This window comes from Empidonax traillii, unplaced genomic scaffold (genome assembly GCF_003031625.1).
Source record: "Empidonax traillii isolate 1590-97213 ecotype Southwest subspecies unplaced genomic scaffold, ASM303162v1 scaffold671:size839176, whole genome shotgun sequence".
NCBI classification, from domain to species: Eukaryota; Metazoa; Chordata; class Aves; order Passeriformes; family Tyrannidae; genus Empidonax; species Empidonax traillii.
Window position 1 is genome coordinate 694,578 of NW_020955864.1, and position 19,423 is coordinate 714,000.

Consider the following 19,423-nt stretch of genomic DNA (forward strand, 5'->3'; position numbering starts at 1 on the left):
TTTGGCTCCAGGAGATATGACAGCCGACAGGACATCCCCAAGGAGAAAGGCATGTGAGTCAGTATCTTTTTCATTACTTCCAAGAAAAAGGATTAAAAATGCTTTTTTTCCCCCCCTATGGATAAGTGAATAAATTAGGTTGTTTTTTCTTCCTTTTGCTGGCCCATGGTTTCCCGTGTGTGTTTCCAATTAACTAGGATCCATACTGACAGAAAATTGCCAAGGGAATAATCTTTCAATTCTAGGAAAAATTAAAGCCTCCAAGGCAAAAAGCACTTGGTAATTAAGAAAAGAACTTTAACATTTGCAGATTATGCTGACCCAGGGGTGAGAGAAGGGGACCTCAAAGACGCTTCCCTCTGCCCCGTGTCTACCTGCTGCCTTTGAAGCTTTGTGTTTCACAAACCTCTTACACTGCAGTTTTGCTTTCACCTGCTCTCTGTGTTCTCCCTTTGGTTTTTCTTTTGCACTTGTTCACTTTTCTTGGAAATAACTCCCTCCTTTCTGTCAGTTTTTGGTATTTCTGCAATGTGCCCTTGCCTCCCTCCTCCACCTCATCCTTCTATCCCTCCTTTGCCTTCTCCCACTGCCAGTGTTGCTTTTCTCACCAGCATCTCATATTTCTACCCTTTTGTTGGGTCCCTGTGACAGAATTGCTGTTCAGGACTGGAGTTTTCTTCTGGCAAAGACATCCTAGGAATGCAATACCCCAGGAATGTAACTGAGGGTTTAGGAAGTCCAAGAAGTGACCCAGAAGACCTGAGTTCAAGATTCTGTGTTGTCTTGCACAGATGGGATATTTGCCTACATGAAGCAGTATGATCTTTTATTGGCTTTCAGTTTGCTGCTGAGCAGTTTCATCATATATTCCTTTACTTTGGATCAAAAAATCGGAAATAAAATTAATTGCTGAAAGAACTGCAGCAGGACAAAGATTTCAGCCCAACAGAATTTGCCTTGCGAAGAACAGGAAAAAAAAATCCAATATTAAGTTTTGTCTGGATACATTGGCGTAAACATAATATAATCTGTAAAGGTTTATGAAGAATGGCATCTTTCTGAAATATTTTTAGGTAAAGGGCCCCCCAGCATATAAGTATAAATAATATTACATATCAATATATATAAACAATGTTATTCTAAGCTCTGCATATCTGAGTGATTAAAAATGTTGATTTCAGTAAAGTAGGAAAAAGAGACTGGAAGATATTAAGAAAGGGAAGAAGAAAGTTCTTTCTCTGAGTAAATTACCATATTGCAAAGAAATGATACTGTGGCATTGACTCCAGAAGTCTTGTTCTCGAAGCACAGTGGGGTTTTGAGATCCCTGCTGCTACTGGAAGATGGAAAGAAAAATCAATATTTCGCCAAGGGAAGCCCTTGGCAAAGTTCAACATAGCTGTAGATACATATTTGTTAAAAGTGGGAATGCACTTTATTTGAAGTCTACTTTTTGCTACAAGTGTTGGGCTTAGTTCAGAGCAATGCTGTCACTCACTGATGAGGTAGCAACACTGACTCAGAGCAGAAACTGGCCCCAAATGTCTTTACCTCTTTTTGTTTTCTTTCTTCATTACAGAGTGAATTTTGTGTAGGTCTTTCAAATCTAAGAATTCAAATGTGAAATCAGTGATTGTGTGGGGCAAGATGACTAATATTTCAAAAGAGCTAGTAAGTAGCTGGAAACTGTTTATATTGCACAAGCAATGTTTTTTGTAGATGTTTAACTACACCAAATGTTCCAGTATTTTTCTGAAGGAATGAGTATCTTGGAGGTAGAAATCACCTCCCAAAGTCATTCGTTCTTGCAAATATGTGGCTTTTAAAATGTATTGATCACAATTGCATTTTCTGTCCTTGGCCATGAAAGATGAAAAGCATTTGCTACTTCTATCTTACCTCTCTCCTCTCCTACTGAACCATTATCTCTTCAGCAGCTGAATAGGATTGTTCATCAGTAGTCAAGAAGCTGCAAGTTTCAATTCAACATCATGCATAACCTATTGTTACTTCCTTGTAGGAGCTTTGTATGCCACTGGCTGGGACGGGGGTGGCTGCATCTGGCCTGAAAACTTTGCCTTTGAGGAGCTGCTACCATTTTGAGGGGTGAGGAAGGAGACAGACTGAAAGTAAGTCATTAGTGTCCTCTGTGACCCTGGGTTTGTGAGCTGCCACTGCTGCTTTCATATCACTTGTGTAGAGCAGTCTGGAAACTGTTGTCTGGTTTCCAGCAGGAAAACACTGGACCATCATATGGACAAACAGAGTTATTTAGTATAAGATATTAGTGAACATCAAACATTGAGACACTATGCAATAAGAAAAGGGTTGCTTTTCAAAAGAATACTCTGTGCATTAGATAGCATGTAGTATTTATAAAGACTGACTCATAAGCCAGTGGTAAGTCAGGGGTAGTATTTGAGAAACTTTCTGTTCCTTGAGTGATCATATCCTCTAGATTATTGAAAAGACTAATAAATCCAAAATAAATCAAAAAATGCCAGCAAGACTATCTTAAACTTTACACTTATCTTAGTAGGCGTGATCTGAGGATGGTTCTCACCAGAAATGGGGAAGTTTAGTGAGCTGTGTGTGCCTGTTCTGCAGCACAAGTACTGCCATCCATCCAGATCTGAGGTCTCCTTTTCTGTGCCAGGCAAATGTCCATGCTTAGAACTGGCCATATAATGCAAGATACATTGAGCTTCACAGTTTCTGAGATTAGGTATTCAGTCTTTCTTATACTACATTAACCTTACTAAAAAGTTAGTGCTTGTCTGTAGATACAGCAGTAGTTACTGGATGGGAATATTAGAGCAACCATCCATTTTTGAGCAAATATTACTGTAAAGTCAGTGCCAGTATTATGTGATGAACTGCCATGGGTTGTTTTTTGGCTCACTTTTTTCTGCAGGGTTGGGCTGCCAGATTTCAGCAAGCATCAGGTTTATATAAATACTTAATTTTGATCCCTTAACTAGTGAGTGTAGAACTGTTTCACTTAATCTTATGAGTTATGTGAAGGAATGTACCATAGAGTAACATCAGTGAATACTTGAAAGAATCCCCTGCTAAATAATATCTTTTACCACTGAAATAGGAGATCATTTATGCTCCATTTGGGCAACTAATTTTGTCTTGCCACAACGCAGGAATTTGCTTAGGACTTGTAGAAAAAATTAGAAGATTAATTGATAAGGCTATGTACACAAAGCTTTACAGTGGTAAATACATGTAATGAAAGTAGTTTGTGTCCTGATGTTTATTAAAACACAGCTTATTTGTGTAGAAATGGCTAAACAAACAATTAAACACCACTTGGAAGCAGAGTGGATGAAGACAAATTTTTCTCATTGTTTGGAAACAGACATGTGAGGATGTTTTTAGGCCCAATGAAAGTTAGTGCAAGTTAATACACTACCAATCTATCCCAGGATAAGCCCAGCTGATAATGTTCCTCTTCATATTAGAGGTCCAAGTCTCAGACTTGTTCCAAAGAAATATTACTTCTTCGAACACTTTTTCTTCTTATCTTTCAAATTTGCTTTTCAGTTGTTAAGATGCTGACTTTCTGACATGATAACTTTCCTTCCAGTTGAATTATTTCCAAAAATTCAATCATACTGAGCACAAAATATATTATTTCCAGTTACATAATGGGTATTGAGATGGTGCCAAGCAATCCATTGAGATTGGAAGGTCTCTGGCCTGACAACAGAGCTCAGTGGTGAGTGTTATTAGTTTCTCTGAGGTGTAAAATTGCTTATTGTTGTTGTCCAAATTGAAGAATGCAGGGTTTAAAATAGTCATAATAAATAAGAAAATTTTATATAATTTAAAATGTGAGTTATATCAAAATAGATTTACTGTCAGTGAAGTGTCAGAACTATCAGGTCAAAGGGTTTGGTAGTAAAAAATTGGCAGTCTCACTGATTTCTAAAGTTACTCTAGCAGAGCATTTGCAGAGCGATTAATCTCCAAGAAATGCCTGAAGCACAAAACATAAACTGTTGTTGTTTGCAAGCAGAACACTATAGCCTAAACAGGAATATGAACAATTTGGGGATCATAATGCAGAAAATTGTGTTAGGAAGAAAAGGAATAAAATAGACTGGAAAATGGTTGGGAGAGGAGATAGCTGGCAGAAAAAAATAATTCTCTATACTAATTCTTAGTGTCTCCTGCAATAGTTTCAAATTAAGTCTAGGAACATTGGAAAAGGATTTGAAACGTGAGTAAATGATTGCATGGAGGCAGAGTAAGCTGCAGCAAAGGAAAGGGATCTACTAGGCAGGAGAAAAAAAAAAAAGGAAAATATTTCTTGTGGATTTATGGTGAATTTAAATATTTGCTGAAGAATATCGTGCAGAGAGCTGAAGTGCAAAGGTAAAGGACAAACCTCACCTCCCCAGGCTGACAAAGAAATTGGCTCATAGTACTGCATAAGGGCAAGGCTGCTGCTGGAACTAAATCCTGATGCATAAACAACACTTCTCATGCTTCTGCGCTTTGTTTGACATGACTCCTGAGGCTTCACATCAGTAAGTGCGATGATTTCTGCAAAATAAAAAAAATTCTCAAAAGGTAGGCTCTGCTGACAGCCATGAGATGCCAGGCCACACTGAGACAGGATTTTTTTGTTTAGAGTGCAGAGACCTCAGTTGGATGGTGTGCTGGTTTTGGCTGGGTAGAGTTAATTTTCTTTGCAGTGGCTGGTACGGAGCTGTGTTTTGGATTTGTTCTGAACAGAGAGTTGATAGTATAGAGATGTTTTTATCATGCTGAGCAGAGCTTACACAAAGCCCAGTCCTTTTCTGCTTGTTGTACTGCCACGCCAAGTTGGGGGTGTGTGGGAGGTTGGGAGGAGACACAGCTGGACAGGTGACCCAAACTGACCAAAGGGATATTCCAGACCATATGAAATCATGCTCAGTATAGAAAGGGGGAGGAAGAAGGAGTAAGCTGGGGATGTTTGGAGTGATGGTGTTTGTCTTCCCAAGTCACTGTTACATGTGATGGGACCTTGATCTCCCAGAGATGGCTGAACTCCTGTCTGGCCATGGGAATCAGTAAATTCCTTATTTTGCTTTGCTTGCATGTGTGGCTTTTGCTTTTCCTGTTAAACTGTCTTGATTCCAATCCGTAAGATTTCTACCTTTGACCCTCCCAATTCTCTCCCAGCTCCTGCTGGTGGGGGAGTGAGTTAGCAGCTGTGTTTGGCTTGGTTGCTGGCTGAGGTTAAATCATGGCAGATGATGTTAATGCATTTAAGAACTCGGCCCTTGGCAAACAGAGTCTGTCGCTGTAAATGAGCACTTCCACTTACAGGTTTCCGTGTTTCACCTTCGTCTCTTGTGATTTCAGGTGCACATCCCGGTCTGCTTCAAGCTGTCCTCCCTCTGTCCTACCCCTCTGCTGCACCTTCCTGAACTCATTATCTTGTCTGGAAATGTTATCTGGATTCAAGTCTTGTCTGATTTTCAGAAGCATATATCATTCCTCAAATAGAAGATGTACCTCAAATGTGTATTATGAGTCAATGAGTTAAACCTTCATGGTATGGATAAGGTATTCAAGTGTCTTGAGTATTCAAGATGCCTTAAGCAAAGAGTGGCAAGAAATATATAAATGGGTGCTGATTTCTCAATCAGGAGTTTAATTATTCTGGCTAAATTTGGGTTATGCAGGCTAGGAAAGTGGTGGTGTGGATTCATAACAGCTCAGCTTCTGTCTTTAAAAGCAAGCCGCATCCTAAGGGACCATCTCAATAAACTAACTGCTTCTTTGCATGGTTGTTCTGGGGTCAGCAGTGTCCTTGTGTTGGTGTGGTAGTACACTGTGGGACTGGGAGGAGAAAGGGGTAGATTTACTGTTTGTAGCTAAAAGCTGGCAACACTGGTCTGAGTTGTTTTATGCTTTGAAAAAAAAGTTTGTGAAAAGCTTTGGAGGTGGCCGAACATATCCATACTATCTTAAAATAAAACAGTACTGAAAGGTCTTTTATGTCAGAGTAGAAGGCTTTGTCTTCATGATTCTTGTTTCAATATGATTTCCAAACACTTTAAGAAATATTTTAACAAGGACTAGAACTATTTTTTTCCAAATAACAGCAGAAATATTGGGAGGGAGAGGTAATACCTTTCCTTAGACCAGTTGATCTAGCTGGGAATTTAGGAATAGTTGTTCTAGGGGTCCAGCTTCACAATGCACTGGTTTTTTGGCCAATGACATAATGAGGTTTTCCTGATCTTCTCCATATTACCATCTGACTCCTACTTCTTCCCTCTGTGTTATGTTTCACTTCTCCACTCCTGACTTGAGCTGTTTATTGAATCAATCTCTAAACCAAAACACTGAATTAATCAGGATTTACAAAATTTCCCCTCTACTTGTCATGCAGAGGAGCTTTCTGCCATCTGATGGCTCATGTAAAATGCAGTATGCAAAAATGAAATGTCAGAATAATTCAGGAACGTGAGCTTGTGCTACCCACAGTGAGTGGACAGTCTCAGTGTGCTGTGTCATACATCCCGGTAAAAGCACTGGGGAATCTTCCAGGTGCTCAGGGTTTTGGAGTGAAGGTGTCTGCTACCTGCATGGCTGACAAGACAGACGGAATTAATAATCCTCAGGGTTTGCTTAGAGATTGTTGTTAGGAGAATGCTCACAGAGATTTTGAAGTGCCAGGGACAAAAGAATTACAGGAAAATGGAAAAATAAAATGCAATAGGAAAATACCAGACAGTCTCATTAAAGGCACAAAGATGAATTCAGCACTTCAGGCTCTGCATCCACGCTTTGCAGCTGAGCTGGAATAATACCATTGTTTAAGAGCAGAAAAAGGTGATAAAATGTGACATCTGGGGCTTGTTCAATGCAAGAACTTCTGTCAGGGCTATAAAATAATCTGATTCCTTAGAATAACATGAGTCACCCTAGCTCTCCCAAGTTGCCTTTGATTACCTGCCTAGATATGAGAACTGAGCACTGCTTTGTTGGGAAGCAGGTTTCTAGGGCGGACACCACTTACACGGGCAGCACAAGGGTAACTTCTGGGGCCTGGGAGGCAACACTGGCCATGGCCAACTATTACTGCAATCTACTCAGATGCCATGGTAAGCTGGAGGCTTACTTGTCTCCCACGGAAGAAGAATGTATAAGCGGGTGAACAGACCAAGAGTCTGAGAAAGTAATGTGTTTTTTGTATCTCTGATGGAAACAGAAAAGCTATGCATGTTCTCATTGATTTTGTCATAAACAAGAGCAACAATGTAAGATGTTAAATATTTTCTACTAATAGATATTTTTAAAAGCTTGAGCAGGGAATTTGTAGTTATTGCTACTCCGAGGATGTTCGTCCTGCAATATTTCAAGGAATATTTGTTTCAAAGATGTTGATTTTTAGAAAGGAAAGCTTAGGAAAAAATGTAAGCCTTGATGCACACGATGAAGGGGTCTTTTGCAATCAGAGCCAGAATGCCCCCAGGGAAGTTGCAGTGAATATAAAGAAGAAGACTTCACTGTCACAGTTGATAATTTGGGTGCATTCCCATCACATCTAAGAAAATGGAAAGAGAAATCACATTGAATCTGTATTTGAATGTGCTCTGCATTCAGCCCAGAGCCTTTCCTTCCAATCCTGCTTAAGCTGCTGTAATTTATAACTCTTTGATTTAGGAGTTTGCTTTTTATGTTGGGAGGAAAAGTTACTCCGTAATGATAACCTGTAACTTGACTAGTAATCCTCAGTAGCTAATTAATTTTTAATGAAAAATGGCATTGCTATATTTTAATTTTGTTCCCTGCACACTTTATGATCTGTTGAACAAAAGGCATTTTGAAAGGATTTGTGATAACTGCAGCTATGTTAATATGTTTGATTGACCTTGTTAAAATTATACGATTGGGTTTTATTGTCTGTGCCACTAAACCTGGCATTCAACAAGCATACACATCTAAAAATTAAATATCTGAGTCTGAGTTGTGATGCATATGCAGCAGTATTTACAATCTGTGCAATGATGCAGTTCTAAAGCAAATCTCATCCTTGTGTCTGTTTACAGTTCGGTTCCTGGAGCAGTTGGTCTGCATAGCTGAATTCCTACTGGAGGAAACTTAACCAAGAGCTCTGTTCTGGGTATGCATCAAATTTCCTCCTACCTTTAAAAAGGCGTAGTGTTCTGTATGAATCCTTTTTGAAATGCATGTGTGGTGGAATAGCTGTTCTAGGTAGGATAGCTAGTCGAGGGGAGCCAGATTAAATCTAGTCCAAAGCAAACCCACAAACTGTATATGGAATGGACATTGGGACCTCAGCACCACCTGCTTTGCTCTTCCGTTGTGCCAAAGCAGATGCCAAGCTAAAAACAGCCTTAGTGTTCTACCATAGTCAAGAGAAAGGAACAGGCCAGGCAACATGCTTTGAAGGGGTCTGCCTTTGACAGTTGGTTTAGAGTATCAAAGCTACCTATTCCTCTATTTATTAAGAGATTATAAGATGGATGAATCCTATTACCTTGACTTTTTGCTCATGATCTGTACTGAAACATGCTGGGATGGTTCCATCTCCTACATAGATAGGATGGGTCTGTACAGAGAGAGAGGATTTCACATGCTGTATTTTTCAGTGTTCATCTTTTCATTCTTCCTTATTTCTCTGTGCTTCCTGCTCCAATGCAGGTCTGGAAGGAAATGCAGGAGGATCTGAGTTTGATCTTGGTGGAATCCACGGCTGAATTGCCCTTGGATCACCTGGTGCACCTCTGCTTGGTTTAGCTTGTCTTCCAAAGCGCTCAGTACTTGTGTAAATCACACCCCAGGCACCACGAACTGAAGAGCACTCAACTGGTGGCAGCTGCTGAGAAGTGAGGTTGTGTGACTCACTTGGCACTTAAGGGGAACAGCAGGAAGGATGGGACAGGGACATATCTTCAGTCAGCATCCAGCATGCTCTGAGCACAGAGGTGTCCCTCATCCTTCTCCTGTAACAGAGCGAGTGCTGATAGGTTACGCTGTCTGTGTGACCTCCGTTCAGTCCTAAAATGGTCTATCTGATAAGGCCATATGGGAAACTGGTATTGAACGTATCATGGGGGACTGCCATAGGACATATTAAAAATAAGAACAATTCCAATGACCTGAGTCTTGGCAGATCCTAAACTCTCTTTGCTTGGCTTCCCAACCTTAACAGTGCTATTCAACTTACTTCTGTTACCTTGAGTTTTCTAGACTCATAAACCCGCACAGATATTCACAGAAGTCAGTCCTGTGGCATAGTCCTGATGCTTCAGCTGGCTGTACAGGCCTGTTGAGCCCACCTTGAGCCTAGTTCATAGACATAACTGTCCATTCAGCTCCTTCAATCCATTTTGTCTTTCAAGTTTGTATTATATAACTTATCCAATCCCTTACAACTCTGTAGCCCTTTCTTAACCCTGCACCACATACAAAATGTGTTCCTTTGTTTGATTTTCTATGCAAATTAGCAATCGATTTCCAAGGATTGTTATGCATGCTTTATGTCTTGATTTAGTGAATTTGTGCAAGTGAAATGGCTGGGAGGGAAAGACAAAGGCATCATTGCAAGGGTGGTTTCCGTTGTTTTGCTGGTAATTTATTAGACTAATGGAGCATCACTAGCACAGTGATTATCTAAAATTAGAACCATTGTTTTATTTATTCAGAATTTTCAAGTATGAGAGTGGTAGCACACGAGCTGCTGGCTGCTAGTATTTTTTACTTCCCTTTTGATATTTTCGGATTTGTTACTATTTATGGTACCACAACAAACTGTTGTAGAAGATCTGTTTTCAAAGCTTCAGTTTTCTGTTGAAACTGTAATTGAAGTTCCCCATCACTGTCATTTCCAACAAGCATCAAAAGATTTTCAGCATCTTTTTATATCCATCCTTGTCCACAGAGCAGCTGAGCAACTCAACCACGTATGACAAATTGTCCTGAACCATCTCAGAGTTAGTGCTGTAAGTCCATGAAAAGCTGAACAAATTGAGCATGGACTTTCAGAAAAGCTTTACGGCACAGGGCAACCTGATTTCTGATGGTTTGTGTGCAGGCAGTAGTGGGAAGTGCCTGTGAAGAAGTTGAAGGTGCTCTCTATACTAACTGTTCTACAGCCTGTCAGTAATTACCAGTCTGTGTTTGTGTGGACCTCGGAGGGGTAATGTTAGGACATCTGGTTTTCTTGAGTGCACCCTGCTAAGCTATGGTGAGACACAATCAGTGTTTGCCTGCTTATTAACAACTTCAAGACCACAAAAAGTGCCTAGATATCCCCTCTTAACCAAGTGTGACCCTATTCCCATTACCCAGCCTTTTGTTACACAGAGCACGTTATTATCAGCACCTCAGTCATCAGCATCGTCAACACTTCAGAACTCCAGGGGGAAAAGTAACGGTGATCTGATTTTCCACCTCTCCCTGGGTGCTCTCGCATCATCCCGTGCCTCAGCCTGGCTTCGAGCACACCCTGTGCAAGCACTAAACTGACTCAGGGACATCACTCTGGCCAGGTCTCAGCCCCCAGCAGAACCTGCAGGCAGATGCAGTGAAGATCTTGGATGGGTCTCATCCTCCTTGCTGGCCTAAATGCCCTGAACATCTACAGCGGGCAATGGCCATGCATAAATTCCCCTGCCAGACAGGCATGCCCTACCACAGCTAAGGAAGATGCTGTTTCCTTTTAAATGCATGCTTTGCTTCTGAAGGGAAAACTGAGGTGTTTTTTTTTCATATTTATTTTTATGCAGTGTTTCTGTCAGTCTTCCCCCCAAACCTGTGATTATGTCAGACAGCTTCAAACAAATTTAAAGAGGGCTTTTATTCCTTCTGAAGCTGCTATTTACCACCTGCTATTTTCACCTGCTGCCAACTTATTCTTGTTTCAGAAGAGACAGTGAACTGCCTGTGCACCTTTTCTCTGTGTTTTTCCCCCCAGAGCATCTGTGTACAAACTGAAGTCAGCAGAAAAAACAGGATGCTAAAGAATTGCCAAAATGAAGTAAGATTTTTAATCTCCAATGTTCTAAAGTTTGGCATAGATTTGTTTGGTTTAAACATGGCTTGGACTGAGCACCTGTAAGTGTTTTAAGCAGCCACACACAGCATGCATGGCATGAACTGCTGTTTTCAGATTGCAGAGCACTTCTGGAAAGATGGCATAAAATTACAGTTCTGCCAGTCTAAGTCTCACTACTCATTGTTAAAGTGAACAGTACAAAAAGAGTACACACCTGAATACAAAAGAGGCAAACGTTACTGTTCTCAAAAATAAACCAACATTATTGTATTTCAAATATATGTATTAAATGAGTTATTGAGAGAGGAAAGACAAAGAGGGAAAAACTTAGTTTGGCTAATGTTAAGGAAGAAAGTAGGGATCCCTGCAACCAAAAACTGAGAGCCCTCACAGGCAGAGCTTCACAGGGGTGAGAAACCAGTCTGTATTTAGGGAACACAAAAAAAGCACCTGAACCTCTTACATGGGATGTCACATCCTCAGTAATTTTGAAACAGATATCAGAAATTTATGTCAGAAGCAATGGGACACCAAACACTTTCATAGCACGTAGCTGAGGTTAGGACAAGTAATCTGACCTGCAATACTCCAAGTGCCACCCATACCTTTATCCGTGACTTTCCAATGAGCTGTTACACACACCCATGTACAAAGGGCTTTGAGCCTGAAGTGTAACAGGAAGAGACTTTGAGCAACTGATTTGCAGATCTGCAACGTTTAGAAGTAGTGGCTTTCATTAAAACCAAAACCAACAGCTATCATTAGTTATTTCTGTATATATGTATATAATTAACCGTGCTCTGAATAGAAGAGTAGGTCTTTTCTTCATAAAAGACAAAGCTCAGAGACATAGTGTACTTTGGCTTGTTTTTTTTTTTCCCCTTCTCCCATTGACAAATGAGTGTAACTTTGAGGAAGGAAAAGCATGAGACTCATTCCAGAATACATTTTTCAGTCATCCTCATAGTGCTGGTGATTTCAGTTTGTAACTTAAAGCTGGTAGCATTAGTATATAACTAGATCTGAAAGATTTGAAGAATAAAAGATTGACTTAGAAATACTGAAGGAATTAGGGAAAAATGTCTGTTCTTGACACAAGGACTGAACTGTTTTGGTTACCAAGTGCATCTTCAATTTTTCTCAATTACATACTGTAATAAAGGGCCTAAAATGCATAAGAAAGATCAGCTCTAATGTTAAATAAGACATACTTCATCTTATCATGTGATACAAATGATTAGATGGCAGAAATCACCCTCAAAAGGCATCTGTGCATTATGAGTCTGGTGGGAATGGCAACAGGTATTACTCCATTAGTATGCTGTATTTAATACAACAGAAAACGGTTTTGAACTAATTTAAAAAATATGAGACCTGATTTTCTCTGGTGTTCCCTGTGCTTCCACTGTCATATCAGGACCATGGTTGGACTTGATCCCAGAGGTCCTTTCCAACCCATCTGATTCTATGATTCTATGTTGTGGTTGTTTCCTTCTTCTCCCTATATTATCTACACTGTGGAGTCCCAAGCCCTTAGCTGGTCAAGCCCACCCCAACCCACAGCACCTCTGCTGCTCTTCCCTTTTTTTGTAGATCTGCGACAGTATTTTTAGCTTTTTCCCACCTCCCACTTTTTCTGCAATACACCGGTTTTCCTTACCCACTGCTTCTTACCTATCTTTTGACCTGAAAATCAAGGAGCAGGCAGCACATACTGTAAATGATGTGAACTGATGTGGATGGTGATTTCATGTCCTATACTCCTGCTTGCAGGTCAGACAGCTACTGCCAGGCAGAAGAGGGGGTAGCTGAAGTCACTCAGCCTTTCTGAGGGAGCTGACACTCACAAAACTTACAGTAACTTAATTCTTTTGAGACCTGTCACAGGACAGGCCAAGGATTAAAAAAAAATGGTGAAAGGCATTGGCAGGGACTGACTGATAACCAGAACAGCAGCAAGAACCTCATCTTGTAGAAGGTTTTCATTTTTTCCCCTTTAACCCTCACCCCTGCTACAGTCTCAAAGCTCCTTAGATGTCCCTGGTGGCTGTAGAGCATGTGAGTTTTCTTTCCAAGGGATTAGTAATTCTGGCCTTACAGAAGCTGGCTGTGTCCTTGACAGAGAACATGTTTCCAAGCCTCTGAATGTCTCTCATGGAATGAAGAGCCCTCTGCGGAAACCAGAAAAGTTGTGATGATAATTTATTACTGATGAGCCAGGATGTGAACCAAGACCATTCTAGTCCCATCACCAGGCACCAAGAACTTTCACTCACTGCTGCTCCAGGCTGAGCTCAGGTGAAAGCGCCCTTGACGCTAAATTGCAGTTAAAGGCAGGGATCATTTTTTCAGTCTGTGTTCACACAAAACCTGCCAGGGGACACTGATTCATCTCTGGGCTTCCTGTGAAGTATCTTCACATAGAAATAATAATATCCTTACTTGACTCTGCCCTCCAGCCTGCTTTGCACAACAGCAAAATAATGCAAGGAATGTAATTACTGGTCCTCCAACTCCCATTGTAATATATAAGCCAATGTGTGGAATAAGCCATTTCACACAAAATTGAGGTTAGAAGAACGATTAGAGATGAACAAAGAATAGAAGTGGTATGTTTCCACTGTCTCAATGCTACCCATCTTTCCAGCATAACACTTGTGCTTTCATTGTCAGTACTCTCAACCTATGAGGCACAGTAACAGGTAAAGGTAGGTAGACAAAGGAGCCTCCTTCTTCCCCAAACTGCTATTTGTGCCTCGTTTTAGCAGGCTTCCAATTTAGACACAGGATCTTTAAAGCAAACCTGTGAATAACTATGTGGACACTCGTAAGCCAAAGATGACCACTTGCACAGTAGAGTGCCCTTATTTAATTGTACTACTAATTCCCTATTGGATTTCAAGTATTTCTAAAATGCCTCTCTGCATGTTGCAACATTTTAGCTGTGCTGTAGAAGTTATGGGCTATGTGTTCATTTGCATTTTTATAAGAGAAAGAAGTGCTAAAATAAGGCTAAAGCTCATCCTGTGCTCAAAATAACTTTAAAACTCCTTTTCTGGTCCGTACATCAGCATTTTTTGCCTGAGTTAATGAGCCTTTTCTATCCTATGATGTTGTTTGTTTCAGATATGTTTGCTTTTTTATGAGAGGTTTAGTTTCAGCTTGTACAGGCACCCACCTGCATTACCTGCAGTGTGGATCACCAGCTGCTTGATGTGCAGTGGCCTGCTGGTCAGGATCCTTACACTCTGCCCCTTCCCAAGTATATAGTTCAAATGTGATATTTGAAAGTAGTTGTAAAGCAATGCAAAAGTGTAAGCAGTTTAAAACGCCATTGAAATCCCAGTGCAAACAATGGTGGTACAGTGGGCAACCTGTCCCCAGCCCACCTCCAGAAGTTGCCAAGCAAATAATGAAAATTAAACACAAACTGAAGCCCATCTCTCTCAAAATTAGCAAGCCTTCTCATGCTCTGCCTTCATGCCAGATCCAGGGAAAAGGATGAGCTGGTGTCATTGTAACTATCAGAGTGCCTGGGTCAGGGCAGGGAATGAATTCCAAGGGGGGGCCTTTGGGCCCCCCCCCTCCATGTCCTTCTACCCATTCCCGATCAGATTCTGCCCTTGGATTATCTGCCTCCAGCTCCCACTGGAAAATGTCACAAAGATTTATGGTAGGTAGCCAAGGGCAGAATTTGGCTGTGATAATGAAAAAGCTCCCAATTAGTGTCAGATAAAGATGACAGACTCAATCTGTCTTTTAGAAAGCTGAAGCCTTTCATGTGCTATGTCGTTTTTTAGCTGTGCTCTCAGATCCCTTTCACTTGCCTTCACTTACTCAGCTGTGATAAAACGAAATCACTGAGGCAAAGTAATTACACTCGAAAGTGCTTGTTCTGGCTTGGCCCTCTCCTCTTACCTTAGTGAGGGCTGGACCTGCTCCTGACACAGATGAATGTGGTCCGTCTGTATCTCTCCTTCACAGGAAATAAAAATGAAATGAAACGTATTCAAGGAAATAAGATCACAAAGCTTGCCAGGTCTGCTCTTCTACTCATGAAGCCTTAGGATATTCAAAATTTTTATGACCCAGCCGGCTTTCTCAACTCTTTCCATTCTGTTTATGGTCAGGCCTCTGTCATACCCGTTGGAGATGTCACGTTCTCCAGAAGGAGCTGAGGAAAGACAGTATGGAGTTCCTCCATGATAATGATGAGCTCTCCTCAGAGCTATACAGAACACTGCCAGAACCCTGCGGGAACATTCCTGACTCTCTTTTCAGCGTGGGTGAAGCTACGCCTGTGGAACTGTGCAGAACGTCTGGGCTCTCCAGTTGTGGTGGTGCATCTTCCTCTGCCCTCGAGGCTGCTTTGTGGTTGCAGGAATTCCCGTTGGGAATTTGGCATTTATGTAATGAGTTGGGCAGTGAAGTGTCCCTTGACCATACTGGGAACTCTTGACAGGCTAAGGTGAAAGCACCACTCATACCAGAAACTCCTGTTGCCTGGCTGAGGTGAAGAATGAGAGTGGGGATGATCATTCAACCCTGACAGGCTTGGAATATTCCCAACCTCAATCACAGCTTGAGTGGAACAGTACCATTGTCGGTGGAGTTTTGGAAACTCCATTAATTATCGACCTGGACTGTGGGCGCGACGGAAACTTCCTTCTAAGTAATGACAGTCATTTCCCAACCCAATAAAGAGTGGTCCTGAGTAAGGCCCGTTGACCTCTCCTGGGCTGCAAGCAGGCTGAACCAGCACCTCACTCTGAGAGGGACACCTCTTGGAGCTCATGAACTCCCACGTTTGCAATACTTGGAGGACTGTTGCTGAAAGCTGATGACAGAGCCTCAGCTGATACGCCCACCACCACCACCCTTGAGGCTCAATCCTGGCCTGTTGAGAAATGCCAAGCCATTTCACGTATTTCTCTGACACTCAGGTACCTTTGTACATGTAGATATGTATATATATATGTCTCTGTGTCTGTGTGCATGCTTGTGTGAATCGATTTAAACATCCTATAGCAAGTACAGCATAAATTTTGCAATCCTAGATCTGTAATAAAGTCATTGTTGTAACTGTAGTAAATTCTATTGAATCACTTTATTAAATTAGTCAATGATTAAGTGCTGCTAAACCCTGTAGACATACACTGTTGACCAGGCCTGGGACTGATAAGATTGGACTCAGCCACATCTAGACTCTGTGAAGGGTTTAGAAAGCAAGAGGTCCTCTCTGAACCTCCTGACTCAACAGGAGGGCCTCCCTTACCTTTTGCACCCTTATCCTTTGGATTCCTGGTCTCTGTGCAGATTATTCCAATGCAATCCTAAGATGATTTTCCTTTGTATATTTCATCTATATAGTGAGTAATAGAGTGGATCTTGCCATCAGACTTTGTTGTACTTTCACAAATTTATGCTAAAATCTGCTTTTGCCAATACCTTGGATGGTGATTCTTTAAGCAACTTAAATTTTTGACAAGTTGGTGTAGTCATCAGGGCCCTAAATTGGGATCCGTGACACCAGTACACAAGAGACATGAACACAGACAAGGAAGCTCTATGACCTTAAGAGCCTTTTTCACAAGTCCCACCCATTAACATCTTCCTTTATGTCTCACATCTGCTGTCCTGCTATACTCACCCACTGCTGGCCCCAGGCAACCCATTCCTCACTTAACTGCTCTATCCTTTTCAGTAAATATCCTTGTACTACCCTGTTCACTGATGGTTAAAAACACAGCCCAGTAAATCATTAGTTACCTGTTTCTCGAGTCATGGTTGAGGCCTGTGAAGTCAGCAGCAGTTTTCCTGATGTTTGTGTGGAAATTTGGGTTCAGCCCAAAAGTTTCCCTGTGATTGCAGTTTTCCACCTCAGTTTGCAGAGGTATTTTGTGCATTTTTTGATACCTTCGATAGTCTTTCAGGAGCTTAGTTCTGAAAGCTTTCCCTGTGAGGATTTGGAAGGTGGCAGAAAAGCCACCTAAACCAGGGGACACATTTCCACTGGTTGTGGTCAGCCTTGATCTCGGTAACTGCACAACAAACCTCTCCATCTCTAAGACAAGTTTTTCCTACTTTTCCTTCCCAGGGGTGTGCTGTGTTTTGCAGCTGTATTTGTCAGATAAATCTACAGTGTAACATTCACCTATTCTTTGTTTAAACAAAATGCAGCATGGTCTGACAGTGGCTGTTCACTTATTTCAATTTATTCCAATATTTAATCCACATTTCCATCTTGTCTATAAAGCTTGTTCCTTCCTCTTTCCTCTTTGCTTTGTAAAAGAACATTTTTCTCCATTGAATTATTTAATTTCAGGAGATTTTCCAAGAGACTTGGCACAGACACTTTTCAAATCTCTTGTGATAAGTGTCTGCATCACATTTGTTCTGCCTCTTCTTCCCGTTATGTGCAAGCTATCAGGCACAGACCTTGCAAATACTGCATTCTCTCAGCCTCTCTTGAAATTTCATCACATTTCTTTAAAGCAGTATTAATATTCATATGTTGGAAACAATTTATCTTGGTTCTGAAATCCATATGCACAATTTGTGGTTTATATCCATGATTTTCAGCTTTTGCTGCATTTTCAAGGCCACATTTGCAGCATGTGGCCTCGAAAAGTTGAGCAGTTTGCTAGTAGCAGGGACCACGCTGGGCTGTTGATCCCACAGTTCATATATTTCTGTACACCATAATGGTTATTTGCAAAATGTCTTTTTTATTTATTCCCTTTTTCTTTCCTGCATCTAATATTTTCAGCCCTTGGCATGCTCAAAACCTTTTGTTTCTCTTTTTTGTTGGTGCTCTGCTAAATTCATTGTGTTGCTGGAATGCGGGTGGCCAGCCTCCCACCCCCTTGTGCTCCTCTAAGATTTGGTATCTCATCTGGGAAAGGCGTTTTTTAACATCAGTAACTCTGGTCTGTGAGTTCAGATCTTCAGGTGCCTCCAGATCACAAGCAGTGGCTGGGTGCAGGAGTGAGCAGTGGCCATTCTGTGAGCCACCCTCTGCCCCGCTGGTGGCCAAAGCACATACTCTCTTGGATTGAGGGGACTTGAATTTGTCTCAGGCAAGTGTCCTAGTGATGTGGAAGTCCTCCAATTTCTTCATTCATGGAATTTCTGTTAAAAAAGGGAGAGCAAAAAAAAGGTGTAATCACTCTTGACACATTTCAATTCCTGTCAAAATAGACTCCAAACGCTCTAAATTCATGTCAAAATATGTTCTCTTACTGACTTTTGTGAGCATGAGACAGCTGAAGGAAAAAACCAAAACACAGCAGAAGAAACCTCTCTGAGGGTAAAGCCAGGTGTGCCAAAAGTCTATAGGGAGAGGGTTATTATCCTACAGTGAATTCTTGCCTCTTACTCCAACTTACACTGCATTGCCAGTCAGAGGGGAGCATGGCCCCACAACGTCTGGAAACGAGGTGGTGGGATGAGGTGCCATGCACTTTGTGCCCTCCACAGCTGCCTGTGCCCTGATGTTGTGCCATGCTGGGCTGACAGCAGGGCACTTGACCACTCCTCAGTCCTTGGCCCCTAACTGGGCATCCCAGTCCTTCCCTGCTCTGTCTGCTGGCACACATACCAAAGTGTGGTGCATTTACTTTTTTTTTTTTTTTTTTTAGCAAGTGTTTGAAGTTAATCAGCTCATCTTCTGCCCATCACAGTTCACCCTTTGATGATACTAATCAAGCGGTGGGAGGATTTGTTATGGCTGTCAGTGATACTGTGATAAAAGCAATCTCGTTCTACAGGAGGACGTTCTGCATGATCTAAGTGTGGTTTTGTAGGAAATAGATGGGATGGCATCTTATTGGTAGAATGTGCCCTGGTATCAGTGAGACAATAGTACAATGCAATTACAGACTCATACAAGATTGCCAGTATTGTTCAGTATTGCCAGGACCCTAAATGATGAGGATTTGCTTGTAAGAGGAAATGTTCAAATAGAATTTTTAGGTAACAGCAGTGTTTTCCAACTGACCTTGTGTACAAGCTTTTTTTTTGCTTTCACGTGGGTTGTAATACAGACATAGAAGTGGCAAATTAAAAAAAAAAAACAAAAAAACAAAACCACAACACTATGGAAGCTGATTAGGACTATATTTAATGTGAAAAATAACACTGTGGTTGTGTTATTTGTATCTTGTGACAGAAATGTGCCAGTGTCACTGCTCTGCACTGCCAGTGACTCCTGATTCCTTAACTTGACAGGGGTACTCTGCTCCCAGGTAGTACACTTATTAAAGTCACGTCATTTAAAAGAATCCTAAATAGGACTAATCTACTTTATTAGAATAAAATTGGTCTGATTTGCAGCTTCTTCTGCAAATTAAGCACATATAAACCAGGATAAGCGCAGCTTAAAGGCAT